Source organism: Parasteatoda tepidariorum, chromosome 1 (genome assembly GCF_982258835.1).
Source record: "Parasteatoda tepidariorum strain Cologne lab strain chromosome 1, Ptep-v5.0, whole genome shotgun sequence".
Taxonomy (NCBI): Eukaryota; Metazoa; Arthropoda; class Arachnida; order Araneae; family Theridiidae; genus Parasteatoda; species Parasteatoda tepidariorum.
In genome coordinates this window covers 122,273,344-122,295,758 of record NC_141755.1, presented here as the reverse complement: position 1 = coordinate 122,295,758, position 22,415 = coordinate 122,273,344, and the positions used below count along the sequence as shown (strand labels likewise).

Sequence of the window (22,415 nt, the reverse complement as noted above, 5' to 3'; positions counted from 1 at the left end):
AATAATTTTTGTATTACTTTTATAAAAATTCAATAGTTTTGTTACGTCCTGTGAAATATCTTTTAAAATACATACGAATGTCCTTCGCAAGGAGTCATCTCAAATAAGCATCACCCCAATACGGGTGACGTGGCCTGATCAGAAACTATGCTGTTACCTGAATATGGGTGACGCGGCAGTCAATGTGTTTATCAAATAAGTATAAAGTAGGGTTTCAATAATCTTGAAACAAAAGCAGAGTAATTGTGTTTCTTAACACTTTTGTACAAAATTAATTTAGTGGATAATACCTCAATTTCCCATTCGAAATTGTTATGACATGATTAGAATCGAATATTTTTAAAATCAGATGAAAGAGATAAATCAATATGACTTTTAAGTGTTCAATGTTTGCTATTGCATTTGCATAAATAAGTGTATGAACCTTGAATTCTTCACCATAAAAATTTTATATTACATAAGATTTATTGAGTATCTTTTTCGTAAAGTGACTGCATTCCTAAATAATTTGAAACAAAGTATCCTGCAGGTAAGGTTGTATGACTTAATTGTGCATCTAAATGAGCAGTCCATAAATTTGAATCATCAAATATTGTGAATTTTAAAAGCACAATTACATAAAATAAAACGATGCTGGGTAGAAAATACAAATTTTTCAAAATTAATTTGACCATTCCCAAAATAATGGAAAATTCAAACTTATGGCAGAAATTATAAACATGATTTTTATTTGTAGAAAATGGAATGTTCTGAACGCACACAAATCATGACAAAAAAGATAAAAATTGGGACTAAATATGATCAGAAATATCAAGAATATCAGGATAACTAAGAACCCTGTGATGTTCCAAATTCTTAATAGTTATAAAAATAGCATATTAATCAATAAAAAGCATTATTTTGTTTGAGACTCTAAAAGAAAGAAAAACAAACAAATATTTGACCTTTCCAGCAGCATATACCATTTTAGTATCATGATCATAAAGAGAACGCCAGAAGAAATATCAATGTTCTCAATTCTCAGAGGAGTGTCCAAATTGTGCTGAAAACATAAAAAATTTTTAGTTTACTATTCAAACATTATTAAAGAACTTTTTAAGGTGAAATATTATAAAGGAGGGTAAAGCTGAGGGTTCAGTCATATGAAGTAACATAGACTAGTTCTCTTCTGGAGGTTCATTTTGGAGAGGGCTACATTTCTTTCAAATTTGTCAAAAAATCTTATTAAATATATTTTTCTAACTAGTCAAGAATTTTTTTCACTAATAATCTGAATGATTACCTGTATTCTGGTTTATATCTAGAATTACAAAGTTGTTTAGTTATTCCGTAATATTTTTTATAGATATAAAAAGGCTGTTTTTATCCTCAGTAGCTCTACTACACATGACTAATGTGGGCAAACTAAGGTGCTAGTGACAAATTTGATAATTTGTTAAGTAGTCATTTATCATAACTCAGAAAGGTATATCTAAAGATAAAATTAAATCAAATACAATCTAAGCCTTATGGAGGGCATTTCACTTAACTAAAAATGACATTTTAAACAAAATCAATACATTAAAAATTAGTATTCAATTCAATTTTATTTGATAGCATGAATCAATTTAAAATTGAATCAGTTGCAATAAGCATAGTTTTAACTTGATGATGAAATGGTTCAAATGAGGAGCGCATGGTTTAGTAATATCTCCCTCAATGAAAACAACTGTCAAAAGAGAACCATTTGCTGTTTTAATTTAATGTATGGCAAAAATTCTTTCATTTATCTATATTGAATGGTATTCTTTTATCAAACTTGATGAAACATCACCTTTAAATTTTCTTAAAACTTTCAAGGGATGAATTAATCTAAAGGTTTTGTGCTAAATATTGAAATCATTAATTGTAAAGGTATATTATTCTGCAAAATCATTTTGATTTAGAAAATGCATAGCATCAATTGATCATTTATTCCATTGGAAGTTGAACAGAGTCATTGTCCACACTACCCATACCACCATTTTCTACACTAGTTCCATGAAGACATGCTGTATTTGTTTAAGCCTAATACTGGTTAATTGAAAATATACAGAGCAAAAGGTAATATCAAAATAGGCAAAAATGTATAATTTTTAACTTATTGGCACCTCTTTTGAAATAATGAATATAAAATATGTTATAAAAGAGAAATTTTTAAAGTCACTTTTGCACCGTAAAAACCCTCTTTTACGAATTTAAACAAAAATATTCAGTCTAATTTGGTCATTGCATTTTTGAAGTGTACATCAATGTACACTTCACTTTGACATTTTGCATTTTAAATTTTTATTTTTACATTTTGATCATTCAAAAATTAAATTTTAATGTCTAAAAATATTTTGTTTGATCAGGCAAATCAAATCAAATAAACAACAAACAAAAATATTTTCTTACGAGCATCAAAATAAATCTAAATCGATGAGGCGAATATTAAATTTATGTGAATCTATTTTGAAAAAAAAAATGGGTTTTCAAAGTTTTTTCCTAATTCTGAGAAAACATAAGCTATCTGTTAAGTTTTCCTGTTCTGTAATGCAAATTAACAAGATTAGTATTTAAGATTTTTCTGCATTAATAATTTTAGCAAAAAATAATTACAAAAAAAAAAAAAAAAAAAAAAAAAAAAAAAACAGATTTAAGAGTGTAATTTTTTATTCCAATCAGAATTTTTTTTAAATTCTTTTCGTGTTTAATGATTAAAATTCTACTTAGATGTATAAATACTCAATACCATTTAACAATAAAACTGTACTGAAATTCTTAATACCAGTAACAATAAAAAGTTTAATATTATTTAATTAATGCAAACTAATAAACCAAAATTAACTTGACTTATCAAGTATGATATATAAATTCTATATAAAAAAAACTTTAATTTTTAATTAACAAATTTATTAGTTAAGGTCTGTTTGCCGAAGCAATTTTAGTAAACAAATAATTAACTTGCTATACTAAAAACCATACCAGGTAATTTCGTGTTTAGGGTTGTAGCAAACCTGAACAAAACATCAGAGAATTTTATCAGGGTGCATAAAAATCATATTTTTTTTTAAAAGATATATATTACATATTATAAATTTTATTTCAATAAGATTTTTTATTTTAAAATTCTTTTCACGTTGAAGGATCTGAACTCTAAAATGTACAAATAATATTTAATATTACTTAACAATACTGCAATAAAAATTCTTAATACCATTAAAAACAGTTTAATATGATTTAATTACTACAAACTAATTACAAAACAAATTATAGAAGCCATTATTTTTTAATTAAACTCAAAACTTAAAATAAATTATAAAAACAGAGTACCAACAGACCAAAACAGAGTCTTGGTTTTTGGTGGGCATATAAATCTAGAAGACACTGGACGTGCACCATCCTTTTGACCTTGAGACAGTTTGATGAAAAAAGAGAAACTGTTCCGCGTGGCAAGTCAGATGATTCTAGCCTCTGTAAAAAGTTTTATTTCATATTAGAATTTCTAACAAATGCAGAGAAGATAAATCATTTGCGAAGCAGGAAAAATATAAATTAAACACAGTAATTATAATAAAATTATAAATTTAACACAATAATATATTAAGTATTCACTCTCCTTTTTATGCGATTTTTTTTTCTATTTGGACTTTTTACTATCAAAATATGGTAGTAGCTACAATTCCAAAAATATGGTCCTGATAGTTTAGTCAGAGAAGCGTTCGAAAAAGTGTATTTTACACAAATACATATTTGTGTTAAATAAGCTCATGGACTTCTTAAAAATAATAGAAAATTTTTGGAACATCAATTTAAATTTACTTTATCCAAATGAATCCCATGTTTAAAAAAAAAAATTAATAGTCTTTTTTTTATTTTATTAATTGCGTGTCGAAAATTTCTTTCAATTATATGGTAAAAAAATTTACATAATATTAAATTATCAAAGAGGAGAAAGTGGGAGAGTGGTCGAAAGCTGTTGTAGTTTATGTTATTTTCAATTTTATACATATTTCACTGAAACTTATAAATTTTTGAATTAAATAGAAAATTTTTTTACTACAATTATAAATTTAGTATATTCGAACGAATGCTGCATAAAAAAAAAAGAATTTTAACAGCTTTTTGACATTTTTATTATTTTTTTAATACGGGTGGAAATTGTTTTTGCTAATTTTAAGTAATAATTTTCTTATATCATATTAAACTATGTAATTTTAAATGATAAAAAACAAAGTTTGAACGACATTGATAAAATTGTTTTTGAGAAAAAACTTTTTTAAAATATAGCTTTTATTCAGGTTTCATAACCGAAACTATTCAACTGATTTAAAAAGTTAACCTTGCAATTTTAAACTTTTTGCGAAATTTATTAAATGATATAATAAAAAATTATGATAAACTATGTTTCACATGAAATTTTACTTGAATAAAGGAATTCCCTAATTTTTGTTCTTTGATAGTAAAAAATTCTGAACTATTAAAAATATATGTCTGTTAATTAAGACAAAATACATTTTAGCGTATTTTTAGAAACTTGATTAATAGTTGGCAATTATTAATTAGCAAATTTGCAATCACCTTTTTGAACCATTACTATTGGCACTTAGTTATTGCAAATCTAATGATTGCAACAAAAAGTTAGTTAAGGTGAGTTAAGAGGCAACAAGAGCAGAAGTTACTAAGGTTCATTGCACCTATTGTTAGTCATTCAAAAAATATATATATTAACAATATGATAACTACATCAACACTTTTAAGAATAAACCACAAGCATTCAATGTTACTAACAAACAAGTATTAAGCATGAACAAGAAAATTCTTTTTAGCAACTTATCCCTTATGGTTGGGGTGCACAACCTTTTAGAATAAAGGGCCACTTGCACAGCAGGTTGACTAACGAAGGGCCGCACATGTATTTGGATATGTTAACAGCAAATGTATTAATATTTATTTAAACATTAGTGTTCTATTTTTTTTTTTATCAATAAACTTAGTAATATATTTGTAGAAAATTAAAGGTGTTCAATTATTAAAATTCATTAAAAGATAAAAAAACTAATAATTTAAGGCAAAAAAAAATTGCCATTTTTATCATATCAAAAATAGATTCATCAAAATAAATAAATAAACAGTGGAGAAAATAAGTGCTTTTTTTATCATATTTTGCAATACAGAAATTCATTTTAAAAATAAATTCTAATTAAAAAAAACTGCAATGCTCATAGAATGAAAGTAGGAAAAAATTTGGTACATAATTAAGTAATATAAATGTTGAATTCCAAACGTAACAGAGGGGAAATCACACAAGTATTTTATTCTAAAAAATATATTAAATATTTTTGAAAACAAAAATTCTACTAGAATATGATACTTTAGGGTTTAATGTTTAATTAATTGACATAAAATAATAAAAGAGCCTCATAGTTAAATTGCAAGTTAATTAAAAGTACTTGTAACAGAGGAGACAAATGAAATCCCCTATTTTTGACATACAGTGTTATTTATGCTAAATTCTGTGATTAAGAGCATCCTAAATTTAGACCCTGTAACTTTTTTTAAAATTATCACATTTCAAGGTAAAATAAATTATTATAAGATTTTTAAAATTGCAAACACATTTTTTTAAGTCAAAATAATGCATTATAACAGAGAGTACATGGAATGTAACAAAGGGGAGATCTTACAAATTTGACAAATAGTTCAAATGAAATATCACTATTATAAGTTACTCTTCGGTTATTTAAAGTTGGAGTTGGCAGCACTGCTATGATTGAAAACCATGCTACATCTTTGTAGTTATATTTGAAAAATTTTATTTTACCAGACCGTGTTTAAAAAAAACTGGTGTATTGTTTGTTTCTTTCCCAATTTCAGTTATTTCGGCAACAAAATTAGCTACTAAATTTTTTCCTTGAGCTTTTTACTGTTACAAAACTATCTATTACACGGCATTTATGAAATAAAAAGTCAATTGAGCCATTGTCGCAAGTCGCTATATTTAGTAATTCTATGTAGTTATTAGGCTAACAAGTATGATTTTAATAGTAAATTCACATTTTCGTGAATAGCACATACACATTTTATATGGTGTTTTATCTACACATAAAATATGGATGGGTCATAGTGCAGCAAACTTAGATTTGCCAATTTTTATGTTTGGATGCATCTGCTTTGTTACTTGATTAAATTCCATCAAGATGCACATTTGGCTTCGTGGACTTTCTATCCATTTTCTTTGACAATCATACACTCAGCTCTACCAGAAGTCTGGTAAAAAAGTTTATTAGATGAGTAGAAATTTATTACAAGCCTTTTTTGTTTCATCAGAAACTCAATTACTAAGCTTTTGTTTTGGTAGTAAGGTTACAGAGTATGCAGCATAATGTTTTCTTAGAGATACATATAATGCATGGTTCAGCTTTTACTCTGAATTCAACTTTTTCAAAGCTTTTTAAGCTCCATACATTTATTAATTTCATAATGTTTGATTGCGTTAATGTAGAATTCAGCTTTTTTTGCTAACTGGTATTTTCATCTCTGATGGTTGGCTTTTTTAATACATTTCCCCAATGCCTAAAGAATACTATAAAGAAAATATTCTACCTCAATTTCTACTGCTTGTATCAGTGCATTTTTCCTATATCTTCATTTTTTTTTTCAATTTATCTATTTTTCTGTTAAGTTTTTTTTTTTTCAAAATACTTCTGTTATCATAAATTTTTGTTTCATATTCTTTATCTTTCTTCTCACAAATATCTTTAATTATCTGAGAGGATATAGAACATTCTAGTTCTATATTCTCTCATTCTTTCAGCTGCTGTTTTCCCCATACTGATTACTCGCTTAAAAAACTTTTAACTATAAACTAAGCACAATGTTAAATAAAAATTGCACAGCTTTATATAAAAAGTGTGCTCTAATAGTGGAGGAACTAATTGAAACTATTGAATCAGGATGACAGTTCCTTAATGGTCAACTTATCAATTTTGTGTAACTGAGGGGATAATTAGTTTTGACCTCTCTGTTATAGGAGAAACTTTAAAATTTTTAATTTTTTTTTCTCTAAAAATATAACATAACATGATTGTACTAATGGACTTCATTGTAAAAACCAAATATTAAGTAAAAAGGTTTTTTGTGTAATGATAAAATAAACTTAGGAGAATAATTGTAACAGAGGGGACAAACATATATTTGAGATAATTTTTGACTTAAACAATAAGAAAAAAAAATTTTAACGGTAATCACTGCATAATTAGACTCAGGAACAATTTATTTTACAATATAAATCAAACTATATGTAAAATCGTAATATTTTTATTAACCAATTCTTCTTTAAAAGAGACAGTTTTTTGGTAAAATAAGTCAAAATCATAAAGCCTTGCTATTCATGATAAATTTTACTATACTAATGCATAACTCCAAAGAATAACATTTAAATTTATAAATTACAACGAATGTCCTTTAAAATGATACCAAATACAAGGATATTGCTCAAACTTTAAAAATTCACTACAGTTGGCATGGAATTCACCAAATTCAAATTAAATACTTTAATTGAACAAAATTCATAAGTTTTGAACAAAAGCCTAAAATAAAAGCAAAACTGTTATTGTTCAAAATAAAATCCAATTCTTATTTGGTAATGTACTTTATTATTTATTTTTATTGATTATTCGATTTTTTTTATATAGTAAATGTTTTCTTTTTTTAATTGAGAAAGATCACTTGACTAACAAAAAATTAAAATCAAAACTACAAACAGTGAGCAGTTTAAAAATTCATGTTTTTCGCCTCTTTATGAATTTATCAGGTTCCAAAAACATTGCATTTATATTAGGGATGTAACGAGTATTTGGCCCTTTCGTCAAAAATTCAGTTGGTCGAAGGATCAGCCAAATATTCAGCAGAATATTTTTTAGAAAAGTATTTTTTTTTTGAATTTGTATAGATATGATAAGGAATAATATAAAATCGTATTTTTAACTATATAGTATTGTTTATTATGAGATATAGTTTTTACACAAATTTCTTAAATTTTAAAATCCATGTTTCTGCACATAGCTAGCAAATTTATCATATAGAAGGCAAATGGAAAAACTAAATTTGAAGAATTGAAATTAGATTAGTTTACATTGAACCACAAGTTTTGGCTTTTTGTTAAAATGTATATATATGTATTCAGATAAGTAAATTTCGTCATTTTTTCGATTCTTTTAATTCTAAGAATTTAGAAGGATTTTTTTTTTCATTTTTGCTGGTTTCATTATAACACAACATTTTAACAGAATGTCTCATACTATTAATTTATTATCACTTTCTCCCTGTACTAAAATATGAATAACCAGTAACATAGAACTGTGATTTTCAGTATTAAAAGTTTTGTTTTAGGAAGTAAGAAAAATATATTTTTTCTGTTTTTCTTTTTAATTAACTTTTCCTTTTACAAGCATTTTTTTAATGAGCATTACTAATTAACTATTTTACAGCGATTTTTTTCTTCAAAAAATATAGCAATATGAAACATTTAAACTGAGATTTTCAGCATAAAATTTTCATTAAAAGAAATTAAGAATGTTTTTTGTTTTCGTTTCTATCTCTCTTTTTTTTTCTTTTTAAGAAAAATTCTTTCGTATAGTCGTTTTTATTATATCGCGGCAATTTTCAAGAGCATTTTTGTTACACTTAATTCTTTTTTCTTTACTCTTTCTGGTAATTTTGAGGCTTTAGGAAAGTTAAAAAATCCGTTAAATAAGAATAAATAAATTAAAAAATGAAAACAAAAATTCTAATTTAAAGCAATTACTTAAAAATCAAAACATATTGCGAAATTTGCGGGAAAAAAGAGAACAATTTCGCCCCAATTTGCGCCGCAACAGACCTGCAGTCGTAATCATGAGAGAAAATGAGAAATGTTATCATTGAAACATTTAAACATTTTACGGCAAATTGTTCTAATATGATGAGCGAAAAATGAAATAGAATTTTGTGATTGGTTAAACAATAACCATTGTTATAAATTTAACAACTCAATTTTTCACAGATTTTAAAGATAACATTAATGATAAGTGTTAGCTTATAGCTCTATTTAATCAAAAAAATAGTTTAGTGCACATATTTAAATATTTAATTATTTTATATTCACTATGTCAGATAAATTCAATTAACACTGTGTGGTAGCATGCTTGGTTTATGTCGCCAAATGTATACTTTGTCTGATATCATCCAGTATCATTTTGTTTATTTTAATTATTTTAAACATGTTTCTAAAAATTACTTATTTAAAACCAACAGTAATAAAATAGAAAAAAATACATTTATGTATTCAAAAGCAAAATTAATGGGAAAGTGGTACTAGTTCATTTAGGAGAAATGTTAAAAATTGACGCCAATGATGCTAAATTAGTTAAGGTAATATATGCATATTGAAATAAGATATAAGCCTTGTACAGTAGAGAACCATTTATCCGGTATCCAGATAACCGGGAAACCAGAAAACCGGGAAAAATTTTGCTCGAATTTCCCGCCATTTTAAACTAGAACGATTTTAAACTAGAACGAAAAAAGCGGAAATTGGACTCATCCTTGAAGTTGAGTAGAGGAAAATGTAAGGAAGGGGAAGATTTTTTCCCCCGCTTACCCAGAGAAACGTCATTTCCTCCGTGACCTTGAAGGCAGGGAAGGGAGGAATTTTATTTTTTCCTTTAGGCCGTCAATCAAACTCAAGGGTGTGGCATGCTGATTTCGTTTTCTGCTTGATTTACGAGGGGGGTGGGGAAAATGCATTGCATGCATATCAGTGAACAGAAAAAGAAAAGAGAAAAATATATTTATTTGACATCGACTAATAAAAATAAAATCTTTTTCTTTTGAATAAATTCTTATTCTTTGGAAGTGCGGTATCAATTACAAGTTTTTCTTGGTGTGGAATCACATCTGCTGTAATTAAAAATCTTGTTTTTATCAACAAAAAAGTAAAATAAAAGGAGAATTGTTTATTATTTTAAACATAGGATTATTTTATGAAGCAGATTGCAGTTTTGTTTTTCTGATTCCACTACGTTTGATTTTTTTTCTTTTCGCGATAAATTTCGCATTCAATAAATTAATTCTTTTTATTCATAAATTTTATCATTAGGTTTTTTTTTTTTTTTTTGAATTCCGTTGATCTTGCCTTGTTTCGGGTTTTAATATTTATGCTAGTGCCTTTTTTAACTATCGTTTCGGTTCGATAATTTTCAAGTGTTTTTATTTAGATTAATAAGTTTTCCTTTTATTTTATCGTTTCCCCCGTATAATTAGGTATGAAATATATTGCGTTACTTAATCATTGATTTTGTTTATATTATTTAATTTAGGAATTGTAATTATTTTTAAAAAATAAATATGAGAATTTTGTATTTTTTAAACTTGATTTTCTTGTCTAAACTTGCAAATTTTTTTGTTCTTTTAAATGTTATATTTCTACCATTTTTTTTTCTTTTTAAAGTTAGGAGTACCTTTCTTCTTTCTCTTACTTTATGCATTACACTTTTTCCTTGTACTTCGGGTTCAATAAAACATTGATTAACGACACTTTTTGGTCGATCCAGAAAACCGGGAAATTCAGATATCCGGGATAGCGATGGTCCCGAGCATCCCGGATAATTGGTTCTCTACTGTACTAGAAAGCAAAAATAATGGAGTAAAAGCCTTTACTTTTCCAGAAGAAACGTAAGAAATCGTCATACAATCATTGATTACAATAATTGCTTAATTAATGTTGGTAATTTGTTTTAACTAAAATAAAAAAATCAAAAATGAAGAGAAAACATATTTATTCATGTTTTGAGCAACCGTAAAAAATCAGCATGCTATTATTGACACCAATGCTCAATTAATATTGATGTGTATTAATTATAATAAAATAAGCTATGTGCTCAATTAATAATAATGTGTATTAATTAAAATAAAATAAAATAAGCTATGTGCTAAAAAGCCAAGCTCATGGAGGGAAGATTAAAGGGAAATTAGTTTAAGAAAATCCTAAAAAATATCCTTTCACAACTGAGGCTTAATTCATATTTATCACTGACAGTAATATGTACTGCTGCTATTATGGTGAATTGGTTTTGATAAAAATTCTACAGCTGGTTTTCCGTAGTTTCAGAAAATATTTTTTTCACTGGTAGCTAAGATAGTGTATGCCAAGTGATGCTAAATACATTTCATTTTTATTTCAATGGTATGAATTACTAACAAGGAGCGTTGCTTACTTTAACATAATGCCACCAGTGATTACAACATATAATATTAAATTTTTAAAAAATTGTAATTATTTTAGCTATATTAATTGAAAAACTAGTGGAAGAAAAAGGTAAGTCACATTTTTAGAAGGAAAAAAGAAATTGCATCCAAATTATTTCATTGCTAATTTATTAGAATATGGGACAAATAATTCTTTGCTTCATTTTATTTGCCACTGCCAAGTATTTGAAATAAAAATCATGCAAGCATATTAAAAACTAATATGTATTAGTTAAGATAAAAGCAAAAACAGTTCTGTAACATTAAACATACCCATATTGACACAAATATTTTTTTATATTTTCTAATTTATTAATTCCCATAAAATTTTCATTCACCTGGTTCTTCCATTAAGTTCTTTAATTGTGTCGTATATGCCTTTTAATTTTCAGCATGATTGCGTTGAGTTCTCAGTACTGATTTATTGATTCTTTTCTTTTTTTTATTCACCCTATGTGAAGAACGGGTATTCAGCTAGTATATCTTTTATAATCTCATTTACTATTTTCAATTTAATATTTATAACTGCCAACATTGATCGGAAAAAAAATCCAGTACATTTCACAAAATTTAAATTTTATGATAACCGTTCCATAAGATACTAAATATTTTACATTCAAAGAATTTTAGGAATTTTTTGACATCAAAATACAAAAACTTTATTATACTTATAGCTATAAATGGTCTACAATATTTTCCAGTTATGATTAATATTAAATGAACTTGAAATGATTTTTAGTGGAATTTCAAATAGTAATAGACAAGTAATTTATTATTAATAGTTGAAAGATTTTTTAATTAATTTAAAAGGAGAGTTCTGAATGAATATAATTGAAATACTTTAAATGAGATTCCCTTCATTATGTGTTTGTAATACTTATTTAAATATTTAAGCAAGTGATAAATTGTGTAAAAATTCTATTTCCATCAGGATTTTTTTACGGAAATTTACTCAATTTTAGAGAATTTTCATTATATTCAAAAAGGAGAATTTTTATTAAACCAATAGAGCAGGAGGAATCGACAAGATCCAGAAATGTACCGGTAAATCCAATAAAGTTAGCAGCAATGAATATTAAATTTTAATTAAATATTTCGTTAAATTAAAATATCTTGTGTTTTGTATTAAAAATACATCTTGTAATTGGTAATATGATTTATTTCATAAGTTTTAGTATAAGAAGAAAAGGCAAACATGCACCTTAATTATTTATATTTTTATTTAATAAATAAAATTTTATTCATCTAATATTTCCATAAAACAAAAAATTAAAGAAGATAAACTTCATTAAGCTAAATCTATTAATTATTATTCTATACTTATACTTCATTCTAAACAAAAGAGTAAAAGATATTAATGCAAATAAAATTAATTGCAGTTAATTATTATTGATTTCAATGCTTTTGTTATATACCATTTCACTTTTATGTCCTAATTACACTTAAGTTTATAGAATTTAACCTATGACTTAAAAAGAAATTTCAAGTGAAAAGCAATAAATGAAATGTATTTAAATAAATAAAAATTACACACACATTCTTCATTCCTATCAGAATTATTAAATTTTCTCTCTCACTTAAAGATTAGGAATAAAATGATAAAATTAAACACAAAAAACTATTTATTATGCTATTTACAGAGTAAAATATATGAATCCTTGCTTAGAGTTACTCAATAGGCTAAACATACAATTTTAACAGGGGAGAAAGTTTTTGCCCCAGAGTAGTTTTTTTTTATCATTGGGGATAGAAACTTCATGATCTCTTTTAAACTTCGTATACAGAAATATTTAAACATATAGCACATATTTTATATCCCTTTGAGAAACATACAAATATTAAGCTGCATTTCTTTTAATTTATTAGTAATAAAGATGTACAAACTCAAAAACTTTTAGAATCACAGACATTTATTATTCAGAAAGGTATCACAACAGAATATGAATCAAATAAGGTATTTTGGATTATTCATATTCCGAAACAGATTTGCATGATTAACTTTTTTTAAAACAAATTATTTGTATATATTACATAGATAAAATTGTACAGATTAATACAATATGTCAAAAATATAACATTAATTACCAGCATAAATTTTACTTACCAGATGAAACAGTGAAGACAGAATTGTAGTCAGACATGGTAGCCTACCTGGTAGATTCATCTTGCATGCAAGCAGATTGGTTTTACTTGATATGTCTGCCTTTTTCCAAAGCTCATGTCATATCTTCTTGTTGTTGCTCATAATGATGAGTAGAAATTTCTTTTAACCAAAAGATTCAACTTTTGTTTCAGGCTCCTATTGAATCAATGTAATTTTACTTAAAACAATTATTTATATACTTGCAGAGGTACACTAGTTATTATTTATACACTGGCTATCAGTATTCAAAAGCACTGAACCATACAATTAAAGTTTATAGAAATTAAAAATTAATACAATTTTAAGACTAAAGTTTATAAAAGTATATAAAGGGTACATGAATTATGAAATTGTTATTTACGATTAAATGTAAAAATATCACTTTTGTATAGGTTTCAAATCAAAAAATATATATCACAGAAAGTTTTAGCTTAGAATACAAAATGAAAATAACTAATAACATGTCTCATGTGATACCTGAAGCACTTTTATTTTTTACTTTGATGAGTCAAAAAAAAAAAAATGGTGAAAGGGTGATTAGATTTCCTGTTTTTTTGCTTTTATTACTTTTTGTTTTCTTGTTTCTAGATATCTTTTTACAATTTCTTGCTTTTAGCAACAGTTTCAAGAGGCAGGGGTAATTTATCATAGAATATATATTTTTACACTAAAATTTCTTATCTCTTAATATTTAAGAAAAAAATGACATTTTAAGCAGATTACTTTTTCTAAAAACAATAACTTTCATTACTGGAATATAAGATTATAGATAATAAATTAATGATTAAAGATAAATCTTAATGGTTGGCATCTTTACACACTAAAGCAAGTTGGAATGAAAACATCCTCATAAGTATTTTCTGATAGAACAGCATAAAAAGAAAGTGACAAAAGAAAAAAGTGAGGTTAAACGGCATAACTTTTTGCGCCAAACAATCTTAAAAGTTTAAAGGAAAAAATTTTTTAATGGTTAAGAATAGCACTATAATTATCTTTAAATACTCTAATTTATGAGCATTAAAAATTTTACAATGAGATTAATAAAACACTTAATGAACATCCATAGTAAACTAACTTACCATCTTCTCCTTTAATAAGGTAATAAATTTGAGCAAGAATGACGAACATAAATTTTTTAGAATTTTAGTAGTTTCTATTCATACAAGTCAGGGTTTGCCAAGTGGGCCCACTTTGAGAAAACCTGCCTGTGTTTTATTGGATGGGGCTCAATTGAAAAAACCTACTTGGAACACTACAGTGGGTTTCTTAAATTTAGTTGAAAAAGAAGTATCTTCTAATAGTGTCATTGAACACATCATGGAAGTTCATCAAGTAGATGGATGGGCAAATGAAGAAAAAAAAACTGCTTTAATTATCAAATAATATACAAGGGAGAGTTGATAATGTGACTTTGTAAAACCTTTTGCCAATAATTACCATAAAAATCATGAGAATTGCTCTTGAACATCAAAATAAATTCAATAAAAATATGTCAAAAATATTGAATAATTTTGAGGTTTATCAAGGAGCTATTAATTTGGAAAAACAGTTATCAATTGTTTCTGAAGCTTTAAATAAGCTTCAATCAGAAAATACTTCAATTTCAGAGCTGATGAATCAGAACATCATAATAAATTTTTCGCAAAAAGATTCCATTAGGCAGTTCAGCCATCTCATTTATTAGCATACATCACAAATGTCAAAAATAGAGAACAACTTACAAATGATGAACAAGAGTAATTAGCAGAAAACTAGCTTTCTAAGCATCATTCAGAATTTCTGCCTGGTGTTATGAAATTCAAAACTTTCGATATGAATACTTTCTAAAATCAATGACGCTTAACACAGTAATTCACCAGTTTTCATCACAAAAATAGTAAAAATTATGGCAAAAAAAAAAAAAAAAAGGAAAAGCTACCAAAAGGAAAAAGCTTTTAAGCTTACACAAAATTTCTGACAATTCTTTTTTGCTTTAAACAGGGATGAGAGTAGTCAGAAAGTAAAAAAGAGGAAATCCAAGAATATATATATATATATATAAATAAATCGCACTTTTTTTTGTCTAATTTTTGTTTAAACTTGTAATCCATGTGATTATAAATCCCGATATGAGGCTTTTAAATCACGTGCATATAAAACTCTACATCGAATTTAAAAAATGTGAAAATACAAATCATGATGCGTAATTTTTAGATCAAGATGCATAATTTTAAAATCGCGCGATATTACAACCGCAAAAAACGAATCACGACATTGGATTTTAAGCTCGGGTAGCTACATAGGGTTTTAAAAGCTCGTAAATACAAATCGTGAAATTGGCTTTTTAAATCTCGTAAATTAGAATCGCTATGTTCAATATTTAAATGGCCTGAATAAGAATCGCAACGTTCAACTTTTAAATCAGGTAAATACGAAAATCGATGTTTGATAATAAAATCGCGATTTTAAAAATGCAAAAATACAAAACACGATATTAGATTTTTAAATCTCGTAAATACGAGTCATAATGTACGATATTTAAAAAGCGTAAATAAGAATTGCAATGCGCAACTTTTAAATCAGGTAAATACGAAAATCGATGATTGATATTAAAATCGCGTGAATAAAAGTCGAGATATTTGCAGAGTCGGGACTTGGGATTTCTAAAAGGATTGTTTGAATCGTTTTTTGTTTACACAATAAATATAAATTTACAAGATTAATTGAATGAGCAAATAAATATTTTCACCACAAATCCACCTCTATTTTTTTTCGCTTTTTTTTGTTTGCTTTCTCTCCAGAATACAAGAAGCAGCGACGTCTAAATTACGAAAATACGAGCTATCCGGCCGACGGATAAAAAATACGGAAAATCTTATTTTCTATGCGTGAAACCGGAGAAAATAGCTAATGTAAGTAAACATGCGGAAGGATTAGCAGCTAGGACGTAGTTTGAATTTTCTGTTTTTCTTTAAAAATCGTAAATAAATATAATAATTTGACTTCAACGACTGAATTTTTAAAAAAAAAAAAAACGGGATATTTATAAATAAATAAATATAAAAAAAAAAAACTTTTAGAGAATCTGAGTTTTTGATAAAAAGGCTGAAATTCGAGAGAAAAAAGCGAAAAAAATCTCATCCCTGTATAAAGGTCAACCAGTTTTATCCCTAGGAAATGATTTTTAGAGAAACTTCAGAGGAAGGAATGAGGACTTCAATAATTTCGCTCCGCGGAAAATTAAATTCCTCATAAAATATTTTAACTTGTGCAAAAAAAAAATTTCGCCGGAAATTAGCGGTAAAAATGGAAAAATCTGAGGAAAAGCGGAAATCCGCGAATCCGCAGAAGAATCTCATCCCTGTTTAAACTGAGCACCAGCATCCTCTGCCCCTTACGAAAAACACTTTTCAACTTTCAGTTTGGTGTGGAGTAAACTACGAAATAAATTTGGAATATATAGAGCTACAAAGATAGATAGTACTACTTAGATAACATTGCCAGCTAAGAGAGAAATATGGACACTTTGAATCTGGTGTATGACAATAATAGTAAATAAAAAATTAAGCATTAAAAAATTAATCTGTTTGTTGCTCTCTGAAAATTAATCTTTAAGTTAACTCTTAACATTTGCTAACAATTTTTAACTATTTGGAGAAAGCTTATCCCCATTAAAAAATAGCAAAAGAATAAAATATTATTTTTAAGATGCCTACTAAGTGATACATAAACAAATTTAAAGTTTCATTCTCTGGTTTTAAAAAGACAAGCCAAAACTATTTATCTATGCTTTTTTTATAATTTTATAGATTAATTAGTTTTTTGAAATTAAAAATATTAAGTTAAAATTATTTATCTGAAAATGAAGTCTTTTTTTCTAAGGTTAAATCTTTGAAAAATAGGATAAGTAACTGATACTCTTTAAAATTATACATAATTTTAATTTCACTCTCTAATAATCTTATTATATAAATATGGAAGACCATTAAATATTTAGTTCAGTTTAATTTTATTAAAGATAAAAGTCAAATAAAATATAAGTTTTTACTGATTATAAATTTATAATATCTATTATATATAATTCTCTTACGTGGCTCCCAAATTTTGGCTGTATTTCTTTTCCGCCGGTGGCAACGTTTGCTTTGTTTTGTTTACTTTTTGAAAATATCAAAGCATTCTGCCTTTTAATGATGTGTTTCTGATCTAATATATATAATTCTCTTACGTGGCTCCCAAATTTTGGCTGAAGTACTTTGTACAACTAAATAAGATTCTTTTCACAACAGTTAAATATTTACTTTATTTTCTTCATTCATAGAGAAAACAGTCGGCAAAGAATTCTGTTAGGTTAAAAAACATTTCTCTAAAAAAAAAACGAATTCTAAAAGAAATAAAATATAAACACCTTAAAAAATAAAAATGCTGTTGCCAGCCATAGAATTTTTCGAAAGTTAACTTAGAAATCAAAATGACATAGAAGCGCAACTAGATCAAAATTAGGATACCTGAGCGCTTGACGTAACAAATCCTTCAATTCTATAAGTGTTGTATCGCCAAATGCCCAAATTGACAATTGTGTTTTTAAAGAAATTCTATAAAAAGTTTTAAATAAACAACCTACTTCTACAACTGCTTCTTGAAGAACTTGGCTCATTGATTAAAAATATTGTTTTAATTTTACAGTACTAACTTTACTTCTACTTTCATTATTGCTATGACCCTCTTTCATTACATTTTACAACTTCATGCTAAATTTGAGGACTTTAAATTGTTTTGTATTGTTGACACCAAAACTAAAAATATTGTGTTTCAACTTAACAATACTACCTTAATTTATACTTTAGAATTGCCTCGGAGAAATTTGAATTGTTAGAAATGACTTAATTAAACAAAAAGTTTTATTTTAACTGACAAATACTATATTATAATTTTAACTTCTTCTATGACTATACTCATTTTCTTACTATTTTCTTTGTTTTTTATACATTTTATGTTTTTGTGATAAAATAAAAAACTTATAGTTGTTCTGCTTCTGAACACTGATGAAAACGCAAAATGATGGGTTTCATCAACAATCAAAAATATATACATTTATTTTACAAATTCTATATTATTAGGGTGGCGACATCAGAGAATTAAAAATGCAAAATTATCTTCATCTAAGCCGATGCTTTACATCCGGCGTTCAGTGGCAGACTACTATTTTATATTGCTTTACAACACATGGCTTTAGCCCTCTGGTGGGAAAGACTTTGAAACAATATTTACAACAGTTACTTTTCTCAACAACTGAAATTTAGAATAGTGTGATTAAGAAAAATATGTGAACTGTTTGCAATTTCAAATTAACATTGAAATGTACAGGTTTAGAATTTTCTACAGTGAAAAGTTCTCGGAACTTCAGTATTCAAAAAAGTATACAAAAGCTAGCAGTTAGGAACGTATCCAATGAGCGAGCAAAGCGAGCATTGGATTGCGAAGCAATCCGAAATGAACTGTGAAAGCAGTTCCGGGGGTTGGTGAGCGTTAGCGAGCAGGGGGCGAAGCCTCCTAGTATATATATATATTTAATAAAATAGTAAATATATGAATGTGAAAACAAAAAGAATAATAAACTTGTTCCTTTCATATTACTGTTGCATTTATATTTTATAATGTTTGAGTTAAAAATTTTGAAACGTTATATAATTAACAATAAAGATTCAAATATGTATTAGTGATAGTGTGTTATTAAAACTTATTTTAACTTTATTATATGTATTTTACATTAACTGTTTGGATTTATTTCACTTTTTAAGCTTATACAGAACTATTTAATAAATAAAAATATTTACACAGTAAAACTTTAAAGTTTATGAGTATTAAATGAAAAAACCCAATTTTCCCTGCATTTTTTCAAACCCTGACACTAGTTAATCCAAATCCCTCACAAGAAAATTAGATTGAAAACAAAAATTAAATATAATATTAGCTATAGTATATTAGATACAATATATTTTAGTTAGGAAAAGTAATAAAAAAATTAATGTATATTTTATTTGACCTGAATGGCAAGAGCATGAATCAAACATACTCCACTAAAATAGAAGGGTAGCTTAATTACTAACTAACAATTAGATCAGCTGATAGCTTCTTGCTTTAGACTACCAATGATAAATGACATCAATTGACACCATCAATACATGTTTGCAATCTTCAGCTTCCAAAAAGATATCAAGGATCATTTTCATCTTCTAGATAAGAAAGGAAAAATATTTAAAATTAATTGCATAAATAAGCATAGTTATCAACATGAAAAGAAAAACAATCTGAGGATTTTATAAAAATTTAAATTTCCCACCAACTCTCGAACCATATAGATATTTCGTCATTTGCTTCAAAATTTGATAATTATGATAATTTTAAAACTAATTTAAAGAACATACCAATTTAACTGAGGAATTATTTTCGAATTTAAACTAATTTTCTCAAAAAAAATTTAAGTGATAAAATTAAAAAAATTTTATATTTTGAGTGTCGTAAAAGCCAAGCAAATATCTGTAAATAATGCTCTCTTCTGCGTTGGGTGCCCTTTAGGGGCTCTTTCTAGTGTCCTACTACCCTTCCTTTTTTAGAATGAATACTGCAAACTTAGTATCTTATTATAAAAGTTAAAAAACAAAGAAAATATTTCAATTAAAAATAGCATTTGGAATTCTGAGAAATAATAATGTTTAAAAACATTAGAACATTTCAGATTAACAAAGCTAAGTATTACACAAAACACAAATTTATCAAGAAAATAAATAAACAAATAAACTGGTTCCTTGAATGTTAAGCACTGTTTCAAACTAGCAAATGAATTACTTCAGTTTTGTTATCTTTTACTAATGAGAAAATTTCTTGTTTACTTCGTTGCAGAACAACATAATATATACTTACCAAACCATATAGGTTTACACTTACTCGTTGGATTACACCATTTATAATATCCTACAAAATTTGGTAATTTTTCTCCAAACAAAGCTTCAAAATAAAAGAAAGCACTTATAATAAATTTGAAACTAGCTCAAAATAACAAGTGGACTATCGACTTAAATAAAGTAAAAATTGAACAATCTGATGATATCCACATACACTCCCCCCCCCCCATCCCTGCATATAATTTTGTTTCTCGATGTTTTTCCTGGTTTACCTGGGTTGAATCACGTCTTTGCGAATTTAATTGCAGCATACGAATATAGATCAGCATACGAATAACATAGTAACATTTAATAAAACTTTTTGACATAAAATAAAATCAGTTTCTATTTTTGAATTTCTGTTTCTGTAGCATCATAATTGCTCTTTATTATTATCATACTATTATCATACTATTATCAGAACTACTCAATATAGCAAACAAAAATAAAGTGAAAAAAAAAACATGTAACTTTTTTCTTAAGCAACAATTGATAGAACCTTCACTTCCTAGCTAATTTGATTTATCACCATTTCTGATGCAAAAAATTAAATTAATATTATAAAAAGGAAGCTATTGATTAAGCTAAGAAGAAAATTATAGTATTTTCATAACATTAATTATGAAATCCTTAGTCATGGCCGATTCTTCCTTTATCTTTTTGAGGAAACTATTTTAACTGGTGAAAGTTTAAATTTCTATTTTTCCCTTGTAGCAACCGATGAAAAAGCAATTGCTTACTTATGCCTCTGAAAGATGTTTATTTATAATTTACGGTGCATGACTTAATACACTCCAAAATTAAAAATAATTTTGAGGAATAAAAAACCAGAAAATATAATTGACTAAATAAATTTTTTCAATAGTTTCTAATAATGTAAGTTCAAAATAAAACAAACTTAGTTACCAAGACGACTTGAATTAATCAACAACAATACAAAAAAATGGTAGTTGTTCTTCTTGACTAGTAAAGTGTTACTCAGAGTTTGTTCATTAGAAAATGGAACTAATTTCAACACAATCGAGCTACCGGGTCTAACCCCACTATCAGATCCTACGCTTTTCTTCCCAATATAAATTTAATTAAAAATATCAATGCTTAAAATTTGCTTTACTGGATTTGAATGAAAGGAAAAGCCTTTTCAATAAAAGCAAGAGGTGGGTATTTCTGTATCATGATCTTTCGCGTCAACTGCAATTGACAAGGTGACAAATAGATTTGAAACTAGCAATTTAAACAACGAAACAAAAAACATGCAGATGTTTGTCCAGGGATTTGACTCCACTTTGTTCGATATATGTTGATTTCCCATCGGAACATTCTACAAATTTAATAAGAAGAACCATGGATCCGGATGTTGATATGGAATATAGAAATCGTATGCTTCTGTGTAACTGTTTTTTCATCATCATTCTTGCTCCACTTGTAACTAAAGGAGCATTCTCACTGAAAGTGGCTGCCACTCCTCCGATCACCGTTTAGAAAACCGTATATATATATATATATATATATATATATATATATATATATATATATATATATATATATATATATATATATATATATATATATATATATATATATATATATATATATATATATATATATATATATATATATATATATATATATATATTCCAATCATATTGAAACTCAGTAAGGTATTAGATTATAAGATATCATACCAAAAGAAACTATTTTTTAGACAAGCGTGGTTCTAACATTGCTAAGTCATAGGAAATTACGTAAAAAGCTTGAATTAGTCGAACAGTGAAGTTTGACCAGTATGGTTAAGTAATAGGAAGCGAGCCGTGATGGCTCAGGGGATAGAGAGTTCTCCTTAAAATAAGGTGACCAGGTTCGAATCGCAGTGATGGCTGGTCGATACGAATTCCGCATCCGGCTTGCACCGACCACAGAGATGACATAAAATATCCTTAGTGTTAGACGGATCATGGCCTCGAGTCCACTTGCTGTCAGGCTAACCGTGGGAGGTTCTCGGGGTCTTCCTCTCCATACAAGGAAAATGCGGGTTAGTTCGATTAAAAAGTAAGGTAAATATC

General features: G+C 26.7%; 1 long non-coding RNA gene across 1 annotated transcript in view; it reads right to left on the bottom strand.

Moving 5' to 3' along the window:
* Window positions 1–21,761, bottom strand: part of LOC147816850 (uncharacterized) — a 34,713-nt gene extending 12,952 nt beyond the window's left edge. Inside the window, exons 1-4 of the long non-coding RNA XR_015433001.1 lie at window positions 21,259–21,761; window positions 19,523–19,644; window positions 13,394–13,588; window positions 945–1,042 (exon numbers count right to left, since the gene is read on the bottom strand). This is a non-coding gene — a long non-coding RNA (uncharacterized LOC147816850). The remainder of the gene's footprint in view (window positions 1–944; window positions 1,043–13,393; window positions 13,589–19,522; window positions 19,645–21,258) is intronic.
* Window positions 21,762–22,415: the final 654 nt, after the last annotated feature.